The sequence below is a fragment of the Typopeltis vanoorti genome, chromosome 18 (assembly GCF_054136105.1).
Source record: "Typopeltis vanoorti isolate ZY-2024b chromosome 18, IOZ_Tvanoo_1.0, whole genome shotgun sequence".
NCBI lineage: Eukaryota > Metazoa > Arthropoda > Arachnida > Uropygi > Thelyphonidae > Typopeltis > Typopeltis vanoorti.
The window spans coordinates 79,372,027-79,395,277 of NC_143566.1; the positions used below are offsets into that span (position 1 = coordinate 79,372,027).

General features: G+C 35.0%; 1 protein-coding gene across 11 annotated transcripts in view; it reads right to left on the reverse strand.

Moving 5' to 3' along the window:
* The window catches only part of CadN (neural cadherin), a 1,238,426-nt gene that overhangs the window by 936,719 nt on the left and 278,456 nt on the right, over positions 1-23,251 (reverse strand). The window lies entirely within an intron of this gene.

Consider the following 23,251-nt stretch of genomic DNA (forward strand, 5'->3'; position numbering starts at 1 on the left):
GGGAATTACATATGTGGCTTGTTAAAGAGAGTGGAGAGCGTATGTGCGCAAAATGTAGGCAGTTGGAGGAAATAAGTACATTAAATATATCGATATCCGACTTTGTTGCTCCAGGAACTGGGAATGAATGTAGGAAGACAAGTAGTGTGATAGGAGAGAATGAGAAAATAATAGTTGATAGTGCGGAAGGTGTGAGTGACTGTGAAAGTTTAGGAGATGGTTTTGTTTGGGAAAGTGAATTTAGATTAAGAGTGACTGACCTGCAGAGGGAGATAGATGAGTTGAAAGAGGAGGTGGAATGTCTTGTGAATGAGAGCAGAAGTATGAAAGATAAGATTAGGAGAATGGAAGAGATAAATGCAAGGCAAATCAGAGTAGGAGAGAGAGAGAATTTAGGGAGTATGAGTGAGAGGTATGGGGGTGCTAGAAGAGGAGAGAATGGAAACAGTAGAAGAGAGGGAATGAGAGAGAGGTATGGTAATGCTAGCAGACGAGAGGATGGAAACAGTAGGAGAGACGGAATGAGAGAGAGATATGGAAGTGCTAGAAGAGGAGAGAATGGAAACGGTAGGAGAGATGGAATGAGAGAGGTATGGGAATGCTAGAAGACAAGAGGATGGAAACAGTAGTAGGAGAGACAGAATGAGAGAGGGATATGGAAGTGCTAGAAGTGGAGAAAATGGAAACAGTAGGAGAGAGGGAATGAGAGAGATGTATGGGAGTGCTAGAAGAGGAGAGAATCGAAACAGTAGAAGAGAGCGGTATGGGAATGAAAGAAGAGGAGAGAATGGAAACAATAGGAGCGAGGGAATGGTAAGAGGTATAATGTATGGCGACTCAATGATCCGTGGTGTTCAAGATAGGATGCGTGAGGAGTGTTTGCCAGGAGGAACAATAGAAAGGGTGGCTTATGGCAATTAAGAGAGGTGGAAGGGTGGATGAGATGATTGTGATGGTAGGAACAAATGACTTGAGTGGCAATGCAAGTCGGGCAGCGAGAGATACGAGATTTTTGCTTGAGACTGTACAGAAGACAGAGAGAGGAAAAATAGTGTGCGTGTTGCCTAGGTATGATAATGATGAGCTGAACAGAAGAGCGGTGATAATGAATGGCATAATAGCGAGAATGTGTGACAAGAGAGGACTGGTATATGTGGATGCTTGGAGTGCGTTTGAGGAAAGAGAGGAATTGTATGCGAGAGACCGTTTACATTTGAATGAGGAAGGACGTAGGCATCTGGAGAGATTGCTGTTCTGAACGAGTCAGTGTGTCCTAGGGAGGATGATAGCAGGGGTGGCCTCTTGTGGGAATGGATACTTGGGAGAAGGGAGACAATGTCAGGTAACACTGAGCCCAGTGGAGTCTAGAAGGGATAATGCTGGGTATAGAAACAATGGCATTTATATGCTTTATACTAATGCCAGGAGTATCCGGAATAAGGGAGAGGAATTGGTGGCGCAGATAGCATCAGCCTGGCCAAAAATTATTGCGATCACTGAGACGTGGTTGACAGAAGGGGATATAACAACAGGAATAGAAGTCGCTGGGTATAGCATTTTTCGTCAGGATAGGAGGGGAAAGCGTGGTGGTGGGGTACTGCTTATGATAAGTGATGACCTATGACCTCTAAGAGTGGAGAATTTGGAAGGAAGTGAGACAAATGATTTTGAGAGCGTATGGTGTGAGGTAGAGGTAGGCAAGACAGGATATTTAGTGGGGTGTTGCTACAGACCCAGGAGCACAGAGGATGGGGACCAGGAGATGTTTAGACAGCTAAGTTTTACAAGTGCAAGAAGAATGATTGTTATGGGAGATTTTAACTTCAGTAGTATAAATTGGAGAGAGGAAGATGCATGTAGCAATAGGGGAATGGAATTTCTAGAATTCTTGAGGGACAAATGTCTTAGGCAACATGTAACAGAGGGAACAAGAGGTTCAAAAGTTTTGGATTTGGTTATAGCATCAGAAGAGTTGATAATAACTGAGTTGATGTCTCTCCCACCAGTTGGAGAGAGTGACCATATGGTGTTAACTTGGAAAATGAATAGACATGCAGGAGTATCAAAGAGATGGGAACTTATGTGGAATTATAAGGCAGGTGATTATAATAGTCTTAGACGTCAACTTCGGTAAGTTTCATGGAGGCAGGAATTGGAAGGCCGGGATATCACTAGTGCGTGGGAAATTGTGAAAGAATATTTGTTATCAGCAATGGTAAATTGTATACCACGAGTGAAGAAGAGGACGCAATTTGGAGTAAAGTGGATGACAAACAATATTAAACAGGAATTGCATGCGAAAAAGAGGCTATGGAAGAGATATAAGGAGACAGGTGAAGAGATGCATGAGGAATATAAGATACAGGCCAGAAGAGTGACTAGTGTGGTAAGGAAAGCGAAACTGGAATATGAGAGGAGATTGGCCATAAGATCCAAAGAAAATCCTAGGGAATTTTTTAGCTATGTGGCCAGTAGGAGGAGAAATAACTGTGGAAGAATGATATTGTGGGATAAAAATGGGAATAGAGTGACTGATGCAGAGGACATAGTGGAATTGTTCAATGAACACTTTATTGGAGTATTTCATCCTAGAGGAGTCACATGCTAGAGGGATAGGACTGGTTCGAGGTCTGGAGGTACAGGAGGAGAGTGTGTTTCAGATACTGAGTACTCTGGATGTCAGTAAAGCTGTGGGACTGGATGGTATTTCACCACGAGTTTTGAGAGAATATGCTAGGGAATTGACAGTGCCTTTAACGTGGCTTTTCAATGAAAGTCTGGCTTTGGCAAAGGTGCCCAGGGAATGGAAGGAAGGTAAGATAGTGCCATTGCATAAGGGTGGTAACAGACTGGAAGTGTCTAATTATAGGCCAGTCTGTGTGTCATCAGTAGTTGTTAAGATCTTGGAGAAAGTAGTGAGGGACCGTATACAGCATTGGGCAGATGAGGGTAATGTTATCTGTGAGAATCAACATGGATTTGTGAAAGGACGCTCTTGTTTTAGCAATATGCTAGCCTTTTATAATAAAGTTTCAAGAACATTAGATGAGGGAAAGGCATATGCTGGAATTTTCTTAGACTTGGCGAAGGCATTTGACAGGGTGCCACATGATAAGCTGATATTTAAGTTGCAGCACATGGGTCTGGATGTCGGATTGGTCAACTGGATTCAGGATTGGCTGTCCGATAGGTATCAGAGAGTTGTGTATGGTGGAGCAGTTTCCAGGAGGCAGAGGGTTACAAGTGGGGTCCCACAGGGACCAGTACTAGGACCTATATTGTTTAACCTTTATATCAATGACATAGCCAGCAGATTGCAGGGGGATATTCAGTTGTTTGCGGATGATGCGAAGCTGGGAAGGATTATTAGTAATAGTGCAGATGTGGTAGCCCTGCAAGAGGATTTAAATAAGCTAGATAGGTGGGCAAATGAATGGGGTGTTAGTTTAATGCAGCAAAATGTAAGTTCTTGAGGTTTGGGAAACATCGATGGGATGCTGCATACTCTATGGGAGGAGTTATACTGGAGGAAGTAGGGGAGACAAGAGATCTGGGGTTGATGATTGATAGAAACCTAAAGTTTAGGGGACATATTGCAAAGGTGGTGAAGGTAACACAGAGGATTGCTGCTATTATGAGAAGGACACTGACCTGCAGAGATAAGAGGGTTATCATTCCGTTGTATAAGTCTCTGATCAGACCACACTTGGACTATTGTTCTCAGATTTGGTCCCCAGGATTTGAAGGGGATAAATTAACTGTGGAAAGGATACAAAGACAGATGACAAAGATGGTTTCAGGACTGTACAAGGATAGTTATGAGGATCGGCTGAGAGAATGTGGACTGCACAATTTGGTGGCTAAAAAAAGGAGAGGTGATATGATTGAGACTTTTAAACTGTTGAGAGGTGGTTACAGGGTTGACACTGGGGAGATCTTTCGCTTGGTTGAACAGCGGGAAGGAGTGATGACAAGAGGCCATCCCTGGAAGTTACGAAAGGAAACTGTGAGCAAGAGGGTAAGGAGTGGTTTCTTTGTGTGGAGGGTGGTTGAGCCGTGGAATGCATTGCCTGATGGAGTGGTGGGAGCGAGAACGCTCAGTGAGTTTAAAGAGTGGTATGATAGACTTTGTGTTTCTCAGGGGGGGACCTCCCCTCGATGAGTCTTGACAGACTTTATGTCTTAGGAAGGACCTCCCTCGATGAGTCTTTTGACTCCTTGGAGGCCTGAATAATAATAATAATAATAATAAATAAATTGAAATAAATGCTTGAAAAATGTTTGTGACAATTTCAGATGGTGTATTTCATTAAAACTGATACAGTGATAGTCCTGGAGTAACTTGTGGGTGGACATAAAATCTAAATTCGAAGAACTTGTAAAATGTGCCTTAAAAAAATTATTATTAAAAGTGTCATTTCTAAAAAAGGAAGATATTAAATGCCTAAAATGTTAAATGTGGTAGTCCTTCCCTCCCACTTTGGGGAGGGAGGAGAATTAGAAGTGAAAGAATCGGAGCTGTATTGGGTGTTGATTGGGTTAATGTTAATAAGGCTTTGGAAATGGATGACATATCGCTGTATTCTTAAAGAAAGTGCACAACAGTTAACTATGCCATTGACCTGGTTATTTAATGAAAAGTCTTGCAATTAGTATGGTTTTTAAGGAAAGAAGTCAAAATAGTACCACTCAACAAGCATGGTTCTAGGACAGAAGTTTTCAGTTATAGACTAATCTATATAACCACAGTTGTAGTCAAGATGTTGAAGAAATTGGTTAGGAATTGAATATAAGATTGGGTTGATGGACACAGTATTCTTTATGATGTTTAGCATAATTTATAAAAGGTAGGTCTTGTTTTAGCAATTTACGTGCATTTTATAACAAGATGATGACTATTAGATAAGGGAGAATCATATACAGTCGATATTCTTAGACTTGGCAAAATCATTTGATAGATTACAACATGAGATGGTGGTGTACAAGCTGTAGAGTATGGGAATAGATAGTATATTGGATAGATAGATTGGAGATTGGCTCTTTGAATGATACCGACAATTTGCATGGGGCCACATTGGCTATAGCCTCACTATGTCTCTGCTTACATTAGCATCACTTTCAGTTTGAGTAATTTTTCAAGTGTGCTGAAGCACTTTTGAACTGCTTAAACTTAAAAAATGACTTTCTTTTCATAGCAAAAATCTATGCCGTTGACCTGGAAAGAGTCTCATTCTGATTAACAGCAAGCAAATTTAGGCCATAGGCGCTAATTTTACATAGGCACAAAAATTGAGATTTTTCAAGTTTTTTTTTAGAACGCCGCGATTTTCTTTCTTGGCCATAGGTGCCAAAATTCTTCATGACATCTCTGAATGTAAGACTTTTTATGGATGATGCAAGACAAGTAATCCAAAAGACATTTTTCAACAGAACATTTTATTTATCAAAAGAATAATGTAAATCACTCTCTGAACCTGGTATACATATAAGGGGAGGGGGGGGGGGGAGAATGGTTTGTTTTATCTTTTGTGGAAAGTAACCAGAAAAATTTCATAAAAGAAAAAAAAATTTTGAAAACCAAAGTATATCTTTTAAGGTGAAGTTTCCTATGGATTGGCTTGTGTTACTAATGCACTGAATCTTCTTTGAGACAAAACCATTCTGAAGCATGATGTTTTGGATGGTCAAGTACTAGTCTGAGATCTTTGGGTTTAGAGCAGACATGGACCCTATTAAGTAAGGATCTGAGGCCCATTTTTTGAGAATGATGATGGGCTGAATTTTTTTGTATGCAACAGCCTATAAAGGTAGGTTACAATGCACAGAAGTTATTAGTACACCAAATGTGATATGGAAGGGATGATGTTCAAAATGGCTAATTTTCCATCCTCAGGCTAAATGGCAAAAACATCATTCACAGAGCATACCTACAAGGATGGCTGAAGGTGTACTGAGGAGTATAAATAGTCTTGAAGATGTTCCAAGTAGAAATTAGCTAAGGCAGGAGAAAGAGGACCCCCCCCCATAGCGGTTCTTTCGATCTGCATGTAGAGTATTTCTAAAGACAAAATAATCGAGTATTATATATGACAAAAATCTAACACAGTATATCTGGACTGAACTCCTGTGATAACAAGTATCATAAAGATATACTAGTAAATATGGACTAAATGATAAAACTGACCATGATGTCAGGAGGCTGTAAAGATAGGTTGGAATGATTGCTTCCCCACAACACCAATATGTCTCCAGTCAAAATTAAGGTCCTAAAACCTTAAATCTTTGAGATGTAATAATTTAACTATTACAAAATAAAAAGAAGAATAGTAATAGTTGTTCACATATTTGAGTATAATAAAAAAAAAAAAAATTTCCCTTCTTCTATGTGATAGAACTACATACCAAGAGATATCAGAACCCTGCTAAGAGCTAAATCAACCAACTGAATTCTTTACTTGAAAAAGCTGTCAGTTGAGACTGAGGATATGATTAAAAAAAAATTGAAGACCAATTTTGGAAAAACTGTTTCTATGATTTCCTAAAAATTTGCAAAAAGATGTTCCTCTCAGACTAACAGTCAACTGGCTGCTTAGCCAAGTTTTTAGCTTATATCCCTTGTACAGGCTACTCACACTCTTCTGTGAAACAACCATTAGAATTCCTGACAAAAATTAAAATCCTATTCTTACACCCACTGACATTGTGGTTAGTTCTGACATTGAAATAACATGGATATGAAGCATAAATCGATATATCTCATCCATAGGGCCATTTGGGTAGTTAATAAATTATTAATAAATAATAAATTAGAAGATAACCATGTAATTTAACTTTAATGAAATAAATGTACAAATATTTCGTATTGAAATTAACAGTACATCATCAGTGTAGACAACAAGCAATTCAAAGAAATGGAATACAAAGTACATAACAGCTGGTGGATTACCAATTAAAAACTGTTGCCACTTGCTAGAAATTAATATTAATAAAATATTATTAAATTATTAAAAACTATTTCTTTGATGGTTACATAAGAAAAGAATCTCCTAAACTTTTAGGGGAGAGAGAGACAATCATTTCAATTCAGATTTGGCCGATGTAAAAGGCCTTCGCAACTTTCTTTGAAAAGGCATTTGCATTTAAACTTGCATCTATGGAGAAGATGAGCTTTTTCCCACTGGATGTTGTGTTTAGTGTCAATACTATGTTGTGCCAGACCAGATTTTTGAGGTTTCATATTTTCGATATAATACTGATGTTCATTCATTATTTTTTCCACAGAACAGCCTGTTTGTCCAAAGTATGTTAAATTACATTCACATGGCATCCAGTAAATGCCAGACACCATGAAAATGATTAATAATTTTATTAATATTAATAAAATTAATATTTTATTAATATTAATTTCTAGCGCACAGCAAAAGTTTTTAATTGGTAATAAACCGACTGTTATGTACTTTGTATTCCATTCCTTTGAATTGCTTGTTGTCTATGCTGATGATGTACTGTTAACTTCAGTACGAAATATTTGTACCTTTATTTCATTAAAGTTAATTACTGTGGTTATCGTGTAATTTATTATTTATAGTTAAGCCACAGGTAGCTTTAAAGATTAATTAATTATAATTTCTTGTGTTACATGTTTCCAATAATATTTTGCTATGTGTGAAAAGTGGCATTATATCTAAATGAACTAGATTTTATTATACATTAGCTGTTTATCTTGTAGCTGCTGTGTTCACTTTATTGATGCTAGTGTTACACTATAAAAATATTACTTTAAAATTTTTTAATAAAACTTCAGTTTTATTAAAAAATTTTCATCAAAATTTCTAATTTTGATGAAAATTAGAAATTTTCTAATTTTCATCAAAAATCTAACAACTACGTCTGTTTTCATCAAAAATCTAACAACTACGGTCCTGGGACATGACATGCATCATGCCATAGAACATGACAGCAACAACTAGCATTGTTCCAACATATACACAGTAATTAATGCAAAAGAACATGTTCTGTTCTGTTTGTTGTCAGAACATGAAGATGTTCTTATAACATTTGGTATGTGTAATTAATTTTTTGTAGTCTTTTATACAAGTTTGTACCCCTCATGATGCAAGTCTAACTGTTTTAATCCATTATAAATAATTATAATAATAGGTATTATTTCTGGGAAAATTCCCATGTTACTCCTCTTAAAAATTATTATTTTTACGGCAATTATAGCCTGTTTTTGTTTAGAAGTGTCCCTTATTTTAAATACAGTGGCTTTTTTTTACTCAAGAATTTTTTAGGGCATTATAAGTGTATTTTGAAGGAAAATATAGCTGAATAATTGAGGAAGAAAATTTTGTACTAGGATGACTTCATTCTCCATACTTCTGCTGTTAGGCTGTTACGCAAGGCGGGAAGAATAATTTTTAAAACCCAGGTTTTTCTAAAATAATATATATATATATATACACACACATACATATATATATATACATATATTTATAAAAATAAATTTAACTGACTAGAACCCGGTGATAATATGAATAAAATATTGAAGGATGAATGTAGTTTTCCAAATACTAATTGTGAATTAGTATCATTTAATATCATTTCTTTCCTATCATTTAATCTTATTCAAGGTTAAATGATAGGAAAGGGAATAGATCTAATATTCATAAGTATATAGTATAATTATTAACAAAGGCACAGCCGGTAGACTAAATAGTTAATATACTATATATATATATATATATATATATATATAAAAAAAAAAGAGGGAATATAAAATATTATAAAAATTATATAAAAAATAACAATGGCGCTTAAGGGCACTTCTTTGGGGAAGGGGAAGGGTTTTATGGGAAAACTGAGGCAGGGGAAAGAGCGCTCTCCCCCACCCCAGTTAACGCCCTACCTGCCTCAGTTTTCCCAAAAAGAAGCACCTTTAAGTATAATATATATATATATATATATATATATATATATATATATAGAATTAATAATTATACTGACTAGAACCCGAGGAGTATAATAAAAAACTTTAATGAATCACAACTAGTTTCATCGGAGTTCTGACTTCTTCAGGTGAATAAGAAATAATTAAAAACTTAAAAAAACTAATATGGTAAAAAACATGGGCTTTTCAGTTTAACACAAAAGAGTTAGAAGAATAGCAACAGTCATATTTGAATTAGAGACCGCGTGGCATTATTAGCGTGAGTTAATGTTGAGTAATAGCTGATTTTAGAGCGTCACTATTGGATTCGTGCAGTATGGGAATCAGGCAAACTGTAACTTAGATTGCTGTTCATGTGTGAAGGATCCAGGACTATTTCTTTAGATTCTGCAATGCGTCTTTAAAACTCATCATTGCATATATATAAATTGGTTGTGTGATCCCAATCGATTTGGTGTTGACGCTCTTTAAGATTAGAGTTGGCAGAGAAAAAGAACATGACTGAAGAGGGCGCTCGCTCGGGTTCTTTTGTAGTAGATATCACGTCTGTGTTCCTCAAGATGTAGTGAAATAGATTTATCTGTCTGACCGAAATAAGATCTACCACAGTCACACACCACTTTATAAACACCTGGAAAATGTAGCTGGTTGTGTTTTGGTTTTGGGCAGCTCAGAAAGGAATGATTTTGGTAGGGTGGTATAGTTGGTTTTTATGTTGAATTTCTTCAAAAATCAAGCAAGTTTTGGGGTCAAAGAGCTTATATATGGTAACTGGATGTGGGTGATTGGGTTGAATTCCTCTTCTTGTCGAGGTTCTTGATGTTGTCTCAAACGTTTAGTGATGTTACGAGAAGAATATCCATTATTTAAAAAGGTTCGTTTCAAGAAGTTGAGTTCTGTTTGAAGGTCTTCTTCAGTAGAAGTAAGACATCTTGCTCAATGAGCGAGAGTGGAGATGATGCCGTTTCTGTGGAGGAAAGTGATGAGAAGAGGCATGTAAGTATCTATCAGTGTGGGTGGTTTTTCGAAAGATCGAAAATTTAAAACAGTCAGGCAATCTATTGATCTTAAGATCCAAATAGGGAAGACCACCGTTAATCTCAAGTTCAAATGTATATTTGATGTTCTGGTGTTGGTTATTTAAATGTTCTAGGAAGTTTTGAAGTTCCTCTAAACCATGTTCCCAGATCAGGAAGACATTATCTATGTATCGTAACCACAGTTTAGGACTGGAATAATGTAGCACTGGAAATAGCTTTCTCTTCGAAATCTTGTAAGAAGATATTAGCTAAGATTGGAGATAGAGAACTGCTCATAGCTAACCCGCTGGCTTATTTATAAATTTTTTCCTCGTAGCAGAAATAGCCGGAATTAATGCAGTGTGCAAGAAAAGCGAACATATTCTTAGAGACCTGGTCTTTCAGGAGAGTTAGAACTTTGTTTGTAGGTACATTCGTAAAAAGAGACACGATGGCAAAGCTCACTATTATGTCAGTCTTTGAGATTTAAAGTTTTTTATTTTTGAGATGAAATCCTCAGAATTTCTGATAAAGGAGGAGGAATTGCTAACTAGATGTTTTAAAGACGTTGCAAGATATTTTGACAGATTATAAGTAAGCGAGTCAATGCCTTCTACAATTGATCTTAAAGGAGTGTCAGCCTTGTGTATCTTAGGTAGGCCATACAAATGGGGAATAAGGGGATGGAGAGATCGGAGAGCTAGTCTTGTGTGTTGAGGAAGTTCTGATGTAGATTTCAGAAGATTGTTTGTACGGTTATGAAGCTCTTTTGTATGGCCTACCTAAGATACACAAGGCTGACACTCCATTAAGACCAATTGTAGAAGGCATTGACTCACCTACTTATAATCTGTCAAAATATCTTGCAGTGTCTTTAAAACATCTAGCAGAAGATTCAGTAGAAGTAACCAAGATGTCTTACTTCTACTGAAGAAGACCTTCAAACATAACTCAACTTCCTGAAATGTACCTTCTTAAATAATGGATGTTCTTCTCGAAACATCACTAAACATTTGAAACAATGTCAACAACCTTGACAAGAAGAGGAATTCAACCTGATCACCCACATCCAGTTACCATATATAAGCTCTTTCACCCCAAAACTTGCTAGAATTTTGAAGAAATTCAACATAAAAACCAACTATACCACTCTATCAAAGCTTCATTCCTTTCTGAGCTGCCCAAAACCAAAACACAACCAGTTACATTTTCCAGGTGTTTATAAAGTGGTGTGCGACTGTGGTAGACCTTATTTCGGTCAGACAGATAAATCTATTTCACTATGTCTTGAGGAACACAGACGTGACATCTACTACAAAAGAACCCGAACAAGCGATATCCTTTTCTCTGCCAACTCTAATCTTAAAGAGCGTCAACACCAAATCGATTGGGATCACACGACCAATTTATATATATGCAATGATGAGTTTGAAAGACCCATTGTAGAATCTAAAGAAATAGTTCTGGATCCTTCACACATGAACAGCAATCTAAGTTACAGTTTGCCTGATTCCCATAGTGCAGTAATCCAATACTGGTGCTCTAAAATCAGCTATCACTCAACATCAACTCACGCTAATAATGCCACATAGTCTCTAATTCAAATATGACTGTTGCTATTCTTCTAAGTCTTTTGTGTTAAACTGAAAAGCCCATGTTTTTTACCATATTAGTTTTTGTAAGTTTTTAGTTATTTCTTATTCACCTGAAGAAGTCAGAACTCCTATGAAACTAGTTGTGATTCATTAAAGTTTTTTATTGTACTCCTCGGGTTCTAGTAGTCAGTATAATTATTAATTCTAAATGTATACATCCCGAGTCAACTCTAGTAACAACACATATTATGTGTTGTTACTAGAGTTGTTACATATTATGTGTTGTTACTATGTGTTGTTACATATATATTATTTTAGGAAAACCCGGGTTTTCAAACTTATTCTTCCCACCTTGCGTCAAACAATCTTTCTTCCCCACAGAAGAGGAGATTGGAAAAAAAAAAAAAAAAACTAGGGATTATGGTAAACTTTTATTAAAAAACAGCTGATTACAAAACTGAGTCAGTTTCCTCAAATGTTACTGACATACTGATGCTTTACCAACCAATAAAGATTACGGAAACATTGAAGTTGGCTAAGACATTTATGGTTACAAAAAAAAAAAAAAAAAAAAAAGCAGAGGCAGTTTTCCCTTCCTGACCCTCTTTTTCTGTCTCTCTCTCTCTCTCATCAACCATTGCCTATTAAAAGATATCAACAGAATAATCTCGAAATGAATAGTAATCTGATACTATTTATACATTTTCTGATCAGTCAATTAGCTATCTAGTCTGATTCAAAAATAAAGAAACAGCTAATTAAAAAGTAGGACCTGATATAGATACTTAGAAATTGATTATCATTTATGCTGATGTTTAGTGGAATAAGCACACATTTAGAAATCATAAATACAGTCATCCCTCGACTTGTGTCCATTCGAAGATACGTCCGTGATCCCATAAAGGAATAAATAACATTTTCAACTATACTTTCAAACAAGTGAATTCATTGTGAATTTTGTAAATAGGTTTTTATTTAGCAACAATGCAGTGGCAACAGCGCATTCAGCGACAACTTCCCTCAGCAGTCGGCACGTGGCTTCAACAGTTCCTCTGCTGATTTTGTGTTTCAAAAATAGGTTATTTTGTATTTATCATTAAATATTTCACAATATTTTGTGCCACATGGTCCCTACACGGCCAATTAAAAACCCTAGTGAAGAATCACAGAAAAAGAGGCAAACAATTGATCTTGAAACGAAGTTGCAAGTTTAATGATATAGTGACAAAGCTATGACAAGGTCCTGTCGGTGATTGGAAAAACTACTTCCCATCATGCATAGAGGACATGAACCAAAAGCATTATGACCATAATTGCTAAGGCACTGTCTCTTCGACATGTTGAAGGAGAAAGAAAGACCCGATTACGACTACGAATTCAATGCTTCTTCCAGATGGTTCATGAGATTCAAGCAGCCTTTTGCACTACATAATGTGAAAATGTATGGTATATTCACAAGTTCCGATCAGAAGGCTGCCAAGGAGTTTGTGGATAAATTGGATAAAATTATTACGGAGGAAAATATTTAATATGGATGAGACCTCCTTGTTTCAGAAAAAATACCCGAGCAGACATTCATCCACAAAAAGCTAAAATCTATGCCTGGTTTCAAAGCTCTTAAAGACCATGTTAGAATTCTGTTAGGGGTAATGTGGGTGGATATAAACTGAAACCATTTGTGATATGGCAAAGTGAGAGTCCATGAGCCTTCTAAAGCATTAGGAAGCATATTCTTTCAGTTCATTAGCGGAGATATAAAAAGTAGTGGATGACTCAAAAATTGTTTATGGATGCCTTAATCAACTGTAATGCGAGTGAAATGGAAAGCTATTGTGTGAAGAAAAAAGTAGAATTTAAAATTTTATTAATTCTAGATAATGCTCCAGGTCGTCCGTCTTACATCAGTGATCTTCACCAAGTTCAAGGTAAGTTTCTCCCTCCAAACACTACTTCATTGATCCAACCAATGGATCAGACAGTTCTTGTAGCGTTTAAGGCTCATTTTCTATGGAGAACTTTTTCACAAGCCATTTCTGCTATTGAAGGAAACGACCCCATACTCATGCAATTCCAGAAAATATTCAATATTTATCATGCTATTAAAAATATTGCTGTAGTTTGGGACGAAGTGATCTCTCAATGTATGAGTGGCATATGGAAAAAATTAATTAAAAAGGTTTGTGCAAGATTTTGGAAGTTTTGAAAAAAAAAAATGAACGCCTTTGTAAATTGAGTGAAGAAATAGTGAGCCAAGGAAACAATCTGAATCTCAAATTGAATGATGACAACATAATTTAACGCATAGAAAGTACCCCTGAAGAGTTTTACAATGAAGAATTAGTCGAACTGTAGGAACAACATGTTGTAGAAGAGGAAGAATGAGAAAAGAGAAACAAGAAGAGATAGAGAACAATTTACAGTGAAGGGTATTGCAGAAATGTTCTCTAGAGTTAGCGATGTTCTCAAAATGGCTGAAGACATGGACCCTAATGTTGAACGCTACTTATTAGTAGAAAGGAAAGTTTATGATGCGTATGCTTGCTATAAACAAATTTATGATGAAAAGAAGAAGAGGAATAAGCAAAGCACATTGGACATTTTCATCAAAAAAAAAAAAACAAAAGGTAACACCAGAAGAGCCGCAGTCTGGTCCTTCACATAAGTATAGGTAATGAAGATGTGATTGTGGAGGAAGATTTGGGTAATTTTTCTCCTGTTTTATAGTGGCAGTAATGCACAGTACAGTTTTATAATAAGGTTTAAAAATTAAAATGACAGTATACTTATTACTGTTAAGTTCCTAACCTCTATAACGCTGTTGATTTAATGTATCGACTTACGTCCTGCCTGATGGAACGGAACCCGGACATAAGTCGAGGGATGACTAAATTTATTCAGTTAAAATTATTATGTCAATATTTTGCTTAAGTGACAGTCATCTTCATGGGCACAAACATCTGTGTTTGTTTTCTTGTCAGTGTGAATGGCGGGATCTTACAGTCCTTCAGCTACTTTCCATCATCACAACCAGCTGTGGTTGTGATGATGGAAAGTAGCTGAATGTCTCATGATGATGATGGTCTCCCAGCTTTTAGGTAAAGAGAGGTAGCTAAAATTGTTGAGATTTAGAATATGTTGTAATGATGAGGAAAATTTATAAAATCTATTTTATAAAAATGGATTTATATCCCTTTCTGTATAAAAGAGAGGTTTTCATCCACCAAATCTGGTGTACTGCGAGTAATAGACAGTTCCTGTGTTTTTCCATCATCTGGGGCCAACTGCATCCTTTGCTCTTGCACACTATCCTACTTCCAGACCTCCTTCAAGCCATACCAAAAACTAGCTTGAAGGAGATCTGTATGTTATACTTTTATTAGCACATGTGAAATTTTTTCTGAGGTGCTTTGTAGGGAATGGCAATGGATTTTTTGCATTCAGAATTTTGGGAAAGAATAAGCAAAAAGTTTTGTTGATTTTGTGATGGGGAAAGCCATTGGCTAAAAAGTGTCTCGAATTTGACTGACTTCTATAGCAACTTGTGTGGTCAGAACAAATAGTTCTGGCACAATTTGCTAAGGTTTCGATGACACTACTGCTGGAGGGGTGGTGATGTGAAAGATGGATGTACCTTCAAGTGCGAGTAGGATTTCTAAATTTCTATAGAGAGAAGGATAAGGATCCATTGGGGTTGGTGAAGGGGGGGGATAAGCACACCCAGGGAAGACACAGTTATTGTTTTCATTTTCAATAGTGAAATGGATTCTCAGATGTTGGTTATTGAGGTATGGCCAAATGGAGAACGTTGTCTATGTAGCATAGCCATATTGTGGATTTGAGAAAGGTAAAGTTTATAGCCATGTTTTCAAAATGTTTCATGAAATGATTGGTGGAGGGTGGGGCATAGCTGTACCTTCAATCTGCTTATAGGTTTTTCTCAGCTAAGAAAAAATAGCCAGAGTTCATTGTATAGTAGGGGGAAAGAGAGTCTGAAGGAGTTCTGAAGTCTTTTTACAGGTACATTAGTAAAAAGGGATATTATGTCAAAACTTATCATAATGTCAGTATCTTTTAAGACCACATTCAACAAGCAAGATTTGAAATGCACAGAATTTTGAATATAGGAGAAAGTATGGACAGTAATGAGAGAACTCCTAATCTAAATGTATGGCCACTTTGCAAGTAGGGGAACCAATACTGTCTACTATGGATCTCAAGGTGTGTTCTGTTTCTGGATTTTTGGTAATTTATCGATATGGGGTGGCATAGGAATATATGGTTTAAGCTCTGGATGGTTCCAGGAGGCTAGTATATAAGTCTTGGACCCCCACCCCCCACAAAAAAGGCACTCCTGAAAATATTAGAAAAATAACCACCTTCTCCTATTGAATGGTGTTTGATTTGTATAAATCTAGTATCAAGAGAGAGATGAAATGTGGAGGGTGTGATAAATGAGGTATGATGAGGATATGTTGGAAAGAGTCCAGAGAAGATTCACAAAAGTTGTCAGGCAGTCTTTGGAATTGGGAATATGAGAACAGATTGAGAGAATGTAAATTGCAAAGCCTTGCGAATAGAAGGAAGGGGGGGGGGGATATGATATGATTGAGACATATAAGCCAGTCAGGGGTTGTTATCAGGTTGACATAGAAGAGATTTTTCATTTCATTTCATAGAATGAGGGGGGGGGGGAAAGAGGCCAATGCTGGAAACTGTATGAAGAGAGTATGAGCAGAGGAGTGATGTGAAGGTTCTTTGCATGGAGAGTGGTTGGCGAGTGGAATGCATTGCCTGAGTGGATTGTGAATGTAGACACATTGAATCATTTTAAGGCATAGTTGGATGAGCACTGTGTGTAATAATGTGTACCTCGCACAATGAGTCTCTGACTCCATGGAGGTCAGATGTTAATAATAATAATAACATAGCACAGCTTATAAATCTGAGACATGTATATATAAAAGGTGTGTTCTGTTTGTGAATTTTTGGTTATCTATCAATATGGAGAGGCATAGAACTGCATGGATGGTTTCAGAAAGTCTGGATATAAGTTTTGAGCTCTTCCTTATCCCCCCCCCCCCCCCCCAGGAGGCCAGGATATAAGTTTTGAACCCTTAAAAAAAAAAATAAAAATAAAATAAAATATAAAAAAAAAGGTACTCCTGAATTTATTAGACAAAGTCTATTGAATAGTGATATATTTGTAAAAATATAGTGCCAAGAGATATACAGCACAATTTATAAATCTAATGACCCATTTTTGCCTTATGCACTATGGACAGATATGATTTTGTTGTTACAAATGGTCTAAATAAAACCAAAATTGACTAACTAACAGTCTTAAGATGGTTATGCAAACCACTAGGATAGCATTAATTATTAATTTAATAAAAAAGAGTGGGGGGGGGGAACTGATGATAAATTATCTTCAACTGATTTGGATTCTCAATCAAAAATCATATTTTAGCAAAACATGACTTCTGTTGTAGCAGCCAGCATGGCAGCAATGGATGGGTTCCCCTTTAGCAAATTTATATACAACATATGTCATCATCACCATCATCAAATTCCTGATATATATACTCTCAGTGGGATGTGCAGGATCTTATGATAGCACTACATGAAAAGTTATATCATTACAAACTTCCTATCAACAATTTTCCTCAGATTTGTCTGTAGTCTGTCAACATTCCAATATTATCAGATCTTATATTTCTAAGGCACTTTTTACTGTATCAATCTACCTACATCTTGGTCTTTCCCCTGCCATCCTGGCTAAGAATACTTGTTTTAGCTAATCTTTCCTTTCTCATTCTGTTTAAGTGGCCTTACCACCTGAGATTAGCTCTACTAACACATTACTAAATGCTAAGTATCAAGTTCTTTCCTAATATCCTCATTTTTAATAGGATACTGCCAATGATGACATCTGTTAAGTCCCCTAATCTTTCTCAGCACTCTGCTATCTGTGGTCTCCAGTCTTTGATCAAGAGCTTTATTTGTAAAATCTTACTCTAAGATCCATAAGTGAAAATTGGCTTGAACAGTGTCTTGTATACAACTAGTTTAGTGATTTGACTAATCTTTCTCTTATTCAATATTAAATTTATTCAGTTGACTTCCTACCATGCTAGCTTTGGTAATTCTGCTGTCTATTTCCAAGTTTAATTTGCCATCTTCACTAAAAAGTTGTCTATTTAATAGCTGAATTGTTTTAGTTGTTATATAGGTTCTCCATTCAGAATGCAGTCGATGTTTTCAATGTTTCTGCCTATTTTCATTGTCCGTCTTTTTAATGACGATTTTCATACCAAATTTATTACAGCAGTTATTCAATTTGATCAGGGAATCCTGCAGACTTGTCCTGTATTTATTTAGGAGTATAATATCATCTGCAAAAAGTAAAGAGCTGAGATTAACATCTCCAATTTTGATATCAAGTTTAATACCACTTTTCTTCATAATGCAATCCATATAAATGATAAATAACAGTGGAAATAATGTACACCCTTGTTGCACACCTGATTTAACATTAAACCATCTTCCTGTGCCTCCTTCAATTCTAACTACTGATTTACAACTCAAATAGACACTATGTATTGGTTTATACAATGTCCCATTTACACTATATAACTGGAGTGTTTTGAACAGCTTTCCTCTTGGTACTTTGTCATATGCATTTTCAAGATCTGCAAAACAGATCCTTGTTATATTCCCATGATATTTGCCTTAAAGTGAAAATCTGATCCTGATAACCTGTTTGGCCTGAACCCAGCTTGTTCTTCTCCAATTGTCTCCTCCACAATTTTTATTACTGTTTATCAAGAATACTTGAATAAATCTTACCAAAAATTCTCAGTAGAGAAATTCTTATGTAATTTTCACATGCATGTTTATTCTATTTTTTACAGATGGAGTTCTATGAGTGCTCTACTCCAATCATCTGGAACTCGACTCTCTAACCAGGTCATCTGAATTATGCAGTGTAGCCACTATAAAACTTTTATACCTCCATATTTTAGCATTTTTGGTCCAATATCATCTACTCCAGATGCCTTTCCACATTTCAGGTATGTGATAGCTTTTTCTACTTCAAATACAGATATATATTCCAGATGTCATTCTTATTGAGGGTTTTCTACCACCATGCTATCACTGCTTGTTTCATTTAGCAATCTTTCAAAGTAATTACTCCATTCATCAAGAATATCTTTATCCTCAGTTTTCATATACCCTTTATCATCTCTAATTCATTTTACAATACTCTTTTCTCCATTTTTGAGCTTTTTCAATAGTCTCCAGAATATTTTACCACCTTCCTGATATTTATTTTACGTTCTTACCCAAGATGGGAAGACCCAAGTCTTACCATAATGTTCATTTAGCAAATTTTACACAATGCTTTGCATTCTTATATATCGAATATAATCATGGACTCAGTGGAATGAATTAATAATAATAATAATAATAGAAACAGAAAATTCAACTGAAATCAGTGATTCCATGTCTGAGGATGCTGCAACTTCAGTTTCAGTTCCTTTATCAGCTAAATTATCACTGAAAGAAAAACTTGAATTGGCAATAAAGGAAAAAATGAAGTAGCTTGTGAAGATCCAGCCCAAAAGAAAAGTCATTAGAAAAGAACTAACATGTTTTTAAAAAGATAAAAAAAAATAAGAAGAAAACATTAAAAAGTTGTTTTGATTACCAAATGACCAGTCAAACAAGAAATGTTGAATTCTAGAGAGCTTTCTATACTACTACTAGATTAATTTGTACAAATAGGTCACATTTAGGGGGCCACAACCTTGATAACTTATGGTTTCTATGCACTCATTTATTAAAAAGGACAATAAATAAAAGTTTATTTTTAAGTCTGTCTATATTAATAATATTATATTTTTTCTTTAGAATACAATTTTGTAATTTTTTTTGTCATATGTTATGTTTTGACAAATCTTGCTTCATTAATATTTATTGACTGTTTTTCCAAATTACTAATTTACCAGTAATTTAAACAAATTACTGGTAAATTATCAGTACACTGGTATTTATGAAAAATTTAGCGCTGACACAGTGAAATTTCACTACAGTAAACTCACAGGGCTCTTTGGACTATTGTGGAGTTATGACCAAAGCAACTAAAGCTATAAGGCTCATATATTATGTTTGTTAATTGTGTGCATGAGAACTGAAAATTTTAATGTGATATACAGTGGAGTTGACAGAGACCAAAGAGCACAAGCAGGAGTCATGATTTGATTCATAACTCCCTTTCAAAACAGTTAAAACATTATAAATTATGAAATGAAAGAATAATAGAAGCTAGAATAAAAATAGATAGAGGCTATTTAACAATAATTAGTTTATATGCCCCAGAAGGGAGAAGAGAACAAGATAATATTGATTTTTATAATCAGCTACAAAACATATAATAAAATAAATAAAAATGATTACATAATTTTAGCAGGAGACTTAAATGCAAGAATTGGAAACACAAAAATTAATAATAATATAGGAATACATGGAGAACATACTCTAAACAGGAATGGTAAAAAATTGATTGACTTTGTAGTTTATAATAACCTAAAAATAATGAATTCCTTGTGTAAACATAAAGACATACATAAATATACTTGGGCAGCAAGAGAATGGAAATCAATATTAGATTACTTTATACTAAATGAAAAGACATCAAAATTTTCACTAGATGTTAGAGTTCACAGAGGATATGAAATAAGCAGTGACCACTTCCTTATTAAAATAAAATTAAGATTACCACCTAAATGGCTACAAGTAACAAGAACAGAAAGAAAAATTGAAACATTTGTTTATAAAACTAGACTATTGAATGACACAAATGTACAATAGCTATATGAACAAAGAATTAACCAATATCTAGACAAAATAAAACAAAATGAAGAAATAGAAATAGAATGGCTTAATATAAAAACGATACTAAATGCAACAGCAAATGAAAGCTTAGGAAAGACCAAAAAATTCAATAAAAGGAAAAAAACTGAAGATCTGGGATGATACAATCAAAGAAATAATCAAAAAGAAAAAAGAAGCCTATCACAAATGGTTAAGCAGTAAAAGATTAGAAGATGAAATAGAATATAAAAGAATAAGAGCAATAGCTAAAAGAGAAGTCAGAAAAAGACAGAGAATCATGGAACAAATTTATTTCTAATTTAGATCATGATTTATATAAAATAAGACCCAATGTATATAAAATTTTGAAATACTTAAATGATACCAAAGAAAACATAAAATTAAACACTGAATTGAAATTAGAAGAATTTCTAAATTACTACACAGAATTATGGACAGACAAATATTTTAAAAAAGACAACTGGCAAACAATTAATGAAAAGGAAAAAGAAATAACTGAAGAAGAATTAGAAATCGGCCTGAAAGAAACAAGAAACGGAAAATCACCTGGAGAAGATAAACTAGGTTCAGAACTATATAAATATGCAGGAACTACATTCAAAGAAAGACTTATTATTTTTAAATAAAATTTACTCAACTGGTATCCCCCCAATAGAATGGAAAAAAGCAATTGTGATTCCTATCTTTAAGAAAGGTAATAGAGATGACCCTAAAAACTATAGAGGTATCAGTATACTAAATTCCTGTTACAAAATATATAGCACAATCTTAAATAGCAAACTATCACAAGTATATATGAAAATAATCAAATACAAATAAGATTAAATCACGAGCTATCATATACGAGAGAGATAAAAGGGGGTCTGACAGGGATGTCCCCTCTCAGCAACTCTTTTTAATATCTACTTAAATGAAATAATAATAAAATGGAATAAAAATTTACATCAAGGAATTAAACTTTCTCCTACAGTAAACTTAAACACCCTCCTCTTTGACGACGACCAAATAATAATTACAAATTCTGAAGATAAACTACAGAAAGCTATTTTAGATCTAAATGAGATATCCAAAGATCATGGTATGATAATATCAACAGAAAAATCAAAAACTATGGCCTTTAAAGGACAAGATCCAGCAAGAACTAAAATAGTAATAGATAACAAGATCTTAGAACAGGTGAATTCATTTAACTACCTAGGATGTACGATCACATATGAAAATAAAAAAGATATAAACGTAAAAATTGCAAAAGATTTAAAAATAACAGGTGTAATTAACTCTATATTTAAACCAACCTAGTTCAAAAACTAACCAGACTAAAAGTATACAATACATTAGCCCTACCAGTCTTAATGTATGGAAGTGAAATCTGGACAATAAAACAAAAAGACAAAGATTAACAACAGCAGAAATGAAGTTTATGAGAAAAACTGCAAAGTATACCCTATTTGATCACAAAAGAAATGAAGAAATTATGAAAGAATTAAACCAAGAACCAGTAATAGAAAAAATTTAAAAATATAAACATAAATGGATGGAACACGTTCAAAGAATGAAAACAGAAAGATTACCAAAACAAGCCTTAAAATACAAGCCATTAGGAAAAAGAAAACCAGGACGTCCTCTTAAATGATTTAACAATGACTTCTAAGGCCGGAACAGGCCATGCTAGGCCTAAATCCTTGATATGCATGTGATGATGATGATGATGAATTGTGTGTATTCCTCTGGCTAGTATGTCCATTTTGCAGGATGAAAAAAGTCCATGCTTCAGAGGAGAAATTCTTGCTTCCTCTGTATGACAAAATTTATGGACCATACAAATTGTTTGCTAGAGTGAATTTTTTTAGCACAGTATTCTACTTTTGAATTTGCATTGATATTTTCCAGTTTATTTATTTTTTTTTACAGTGAGTGAATTTATTTATATTTATAGTAGTGTTTTTTATAGTAACAGTCAACCACAGTAATATTTTTGTACTGATTTAGGATACAAGAGTTTACATGTGATTTTGTTTAGTTTTTAGCAGGACAACATATATATACTGCAAAGAAAACTATCTACATATTTTTAAAAGAATTGAAGTCAAGCAGCTTTCGGTGGTAAACTCTAAACTAAAAAATAAATATTCAAATTTTATTGCAATTTTTATAAAAAGTAAACATTTTGAAAAATAAGGATAGCCTTCTTTATGATGGTCAGCATGGGTAGGTCCTGTTTTAGTTATTTGCATTTTATGATAAGATAATAAGTGTGTTAGATAAGGGAGAATCATATACAGTGATATTCTTGGACTTTGCAAAAGCATTCGATAGATTACCACATGATAAGTTGGTGTACAAGCTGCAGAGGATGAGAACAGATAGTATATTGGTTAGATGGATCAGAGATTGCTGTCCAAAGGATACCAGCAGGTTGTGTATGATGAAACAGTGTCTCAAAAAAGGAGGGTGACCAATGGTGTGCTCCAGGGTTCTGTTCTTGGGCCCCTCCAGTTTAACTTGTTTGTATACGATATATCAGGAACATCTGAACAGAATTTTTACTTGGACAAAGGAGTGGGGTTGTAGTTTTAATATCAATAAGTGCAAGGTGTTGCATTTTGGAGTGCGGAAATATAAGGCTGTGTACCATATCGATAGTATCGTACTGCAGGAAGTGGATGAGATTCGAGATTTGGGAGTGATTGTTAACGCTAGACTGAAATTGTGAAGTGTTGTGAAGGCTGCACATTGTGGTGCTGCTATGATAAGAAGTACTCTAACATCTCTAACATGTAGGGATAAGGAAG